Raw genomic sequence first — 3,770 nt, 5'->3', positions numbered from 1 at the left:
AAAAGGGAAATCTGCTACATCATGCACAGTGACGCAATAGAAATTCTCTAATTCAATACAAACCACATAATTTCTTCACTTTGTGAACTGTTTGTGGACTCCAAATCAACAGAACAGCTTGAGGACAGAAGTCAACTCATTTGGTGACATTTTCCTTCATTAGTTTCTAGTTTTCTGCCCCAAATGTAAAAAGTTAGTAAGTTCATGATTCCTGACATGGGAATTTAAGACGTTTGTAGGGATGGTGTGGATATTCATTTCTTTTTATTTCTCCATCATGACTTCCTAGAACTAGCTGGGTTTTGTGAGATGGTGAAATAGCCCTTTAAAAAGCAGTGGGATGCAGTAGATGACATGGCTAAGGAAAATTGTATTTCAAATTGTTTTAATTTTGGAACTGGCAGATGCAGGCAACAGTTTGACTTGTTTAGTTTAATTGTTCTTGTAGGAGAGACACTAATAAGCCTCATTAAGGAACTTATTAACAATGAGCCAGATTTTTTCCCCCAAATCTGACAAACTGAGTTTCATGTTCAGACAGCAAAAGTAACATCCTGGGCTTTCATCCTTGGAGTCTGTCTGTATCTAAGAAGACAGATGGAAAAGCTGTAAGTAAGCTTGTAAAATGCTGAGGTGGAGGCGGAATTGCTTTGAAGACTTCAATGCTTCATAACAGCTGCTGCAGCAGGTATAGCAAGTTAGTGACATACAATCACTTACTTCAGAGAAAAGTGGAGTTACCAAAAAAACCCTCACTAGGGACCATTGAACCTCAAGAGGTTAAGAAATGTAGTTTGGATAAGATCGCAAAAGTTCAGTTGCATTTTCCAAAGTTTACCCAATGAGCAGAGGTCTTCTTCCCCTTCCCGTGTCCTATCATCTCTCTTCATTACATATGACAATTTCCACTCCCTGTCCCCCCATTCTCCCAACTACATTTTAAAATTCTTCAATCTGACTTCAGACCTTCTGGCTAATCTTTCAGCTATAATCCTGTGCATAGTCATGCTTCAGGAACTCCCCGTTTCATTTCAAGCCCCTGAAGACATGACAATCTTTTCTAGCCTCCTACTTCACACAGTGCATGATTTCAGTCTGCTTAGCCATTTATGCTGGGAAGACTGTTCATATGAGATTTCATATATTCAGGTGCTTCCTTATTTATGTTCCATATGTGCCTTCAATTCTAATGTACTCCTAATACAAGTCACCACCATTTTTGTGGACTTAATTGACCCTCTAGCAAACAGCTCTGTAGTCCATCAAAGCTTCCTACTACAGATGGACACATCGGCATAACTGAAGCTAGTTGTTGTGACCTTTATGAACCTAAATAGAAAATAATAAATTCATAATGTTGAATAGTTTATGGTTTGAATTCACTCTTCTTATTTAATTTATCTAAATTTTACTCTTTCAATTAGTTTTTGCTGAAATTTTTTGCAAGACAAGTAGCCCTAGGATCTGTAGAACTACAGGTCTGTACATGCAAAATTCCAGATACTTCTTATTTCCAGTTATCCATGGAAATAAGAAATACAATTGTGACAGGGAACAAATTGGAAGCCAGATCACAAGTTGGCCTGCCCACCTGATTAGGGCAGTCTGCCCTGACTTGTCTGCCACGACTTGAATGTTAACATCATTTATTAAGAGGGAGGCTGTCCTTACACTACACAGATGCCAGGGGGCACTATCCACATCTCCAAACCTCCTCAACACTGTGGCCCATACCTTGTACATGGCATCCAGATCGATATTGGGCCCCGGTCTGAGGCCAGAGCAAACTCAATCCTTTGTTAGCCTCATTCACACATTTACACTGCCCCACCTCTCACAGGGGACCTCTTGCACTCCACCCCCTCTCACTAGGGCCTCTTACATATCCCCCCAGTACTAGGACACTCTCTACCACATTTACTGCCCTCAAGCAACCCCTATGGGCCTTCAGGCTTAGCTACTGTCTCCCTGGCACTACCACATAGGAACTTTGGCTCCCTCAAGGTCACCTGCTATGCACAGTGTAACCTTGTGCTGATGCTGGACTGCTTTTGCCCTAAGCCTCTCACTGGGCAACTGATTTCACACACACACACACATTTGGGGTTGGCTCATGTACCACCCTTCAAGCCACTCAAACAGCCCTACTTGGTACACACCAGTGCAGCCCTTCAGGCCACCCTCAGCAGCCCTACTCTGCAGCCCCACACACTCAGTCCTTCAGGTGTCCCTTATTGTACCCTACTCTGAGTGGGCCCTCACACTATATTCAACAAGCTACCCCTTCTGGGGCCTCTGGGATCTCACATCCCTGCTGGGATCAGGTGTCTCACTATCAACATGCCTGGCCCACCTTGCTCCCACTACTCACACAATTAGTCAGGCACTATACATGATGCTGAGAATGACCTGGAACATGCCAGCCAGTCAACCTGCATGCTGTGAGGATGGGCCTAGCAGCAGCGACAAGGGACCCAATATGCAGTGAGGGACTCAGCCAGTGGCAAGGAAGCCAGTGCATGGCAAGGCTCCAGGCAGCAGCAAGTTTTTTAGCAGTTGCACCAAGGGACCTAACATGAGGCATGGCATGCAGTATGTGGTGGCTAGGGATCCAGCAGCAGCAATGAAGAACTCAGTATGTGCATACTGAAGATGGATTCAGTACAGGTGAAGCACCTTGCAGCTGCTAGGTATGTGGTACCAGGAACCAGGGGGGGGGCAGGAAGCAAGAGGGTGCAGATGGTGAAGGGGCAGGTAGTAAGGGGGCACATGAGGCAGGTGGGCAGGGAGTGAGGGGTTCCAGACATTGAGGGGTGCAGATGTGGGGATGAGCAGGTGGTGAGGCACCCAGATGCGGGGGCAAGTAGCAGGGGGGCACCCAGTGGGGTGTCAGGGAAAGCAACAGATTACTGGGCCTGACCACCACTGACTTGGCAAAATTAAAACCATAGGAATTTATGGTAAATTGTGAGTGACAAATGGTGGCAGGGAAACACCCATGACAGATCACATAGAAAAAAGAGGAAGCAGCAGTACTTATGTGAAGATATGGAAGGAAATAAAGCACAGCTACAATATGAACTTTAAAATGAGGGTGATAATTATGCTGAAAAACAAATAATTGTGAGGTGGGAAGGAAATATAATGTTACTAAAACAAATATGCATTGGTAGATACAAGAGGAAAACTCAGAATGCCGTCTCCATTCAGTGGTCAAAAAAGGCTCATTCTCCTGACATTGACAAATAAGTTCTTAAGTATGTTTGAGAAAAGAGTAATGAATGCCAAGAGAAGGAATGCCAATCACCCACAAAGTGCTTTGACTCAAGGCTTTAGCAATCACACAGGAATTGGACATTCTCCAGGAAAAATTTCCAGTAAGTAATGCGTGGTATAGCCAAATGATGTGACATAGCAGCTTAGCCCTAAGATGAAGGGCATCACTTGCATAAAATTTACCATTGGACTGCATCAAAAAAAAAACAAACTTGTTGAATTCCAGCAGTACATTACTGGGCAAGTCATGATAACCTGTTGGACTAGATAGGTAATGCTGACAAGACTCCAGTCTATTTTGACATCCTGAGCAATGTCACCATCAATGAGAAAGGTGCAAAATCCATAATTTAAAGAAATATAGGAAATGAAAAGTTGCAAATTACAGTGATGTTAGCAGTATTGGTGGATGGGAGAAAATTGCCTCTGTAATTTTGAAACAGAAACTCGCTAAAATAAAAAATTTCCTTAAAAGTAGTGGTTTAGATGCCAGG

The sequence above is a fragment of the Gavialis gangeticus genome, unplaced genomic scaffold, assembly GCF_001723915.1.
Source record: "Gavialis gangeticus isolate Ggan-Ray unplaced genomic scaffold, GavGan_comp1, whole genome shotgun sequence".
NCBI classification, from domain to species: Eukaryota; Metazoa; Chordata; order Crocodylia; family Gavialidae; genus Gavialis; species Gavialis gangeticus.
Note: the sequence above shows the minus strand (reverse complement) of the source record.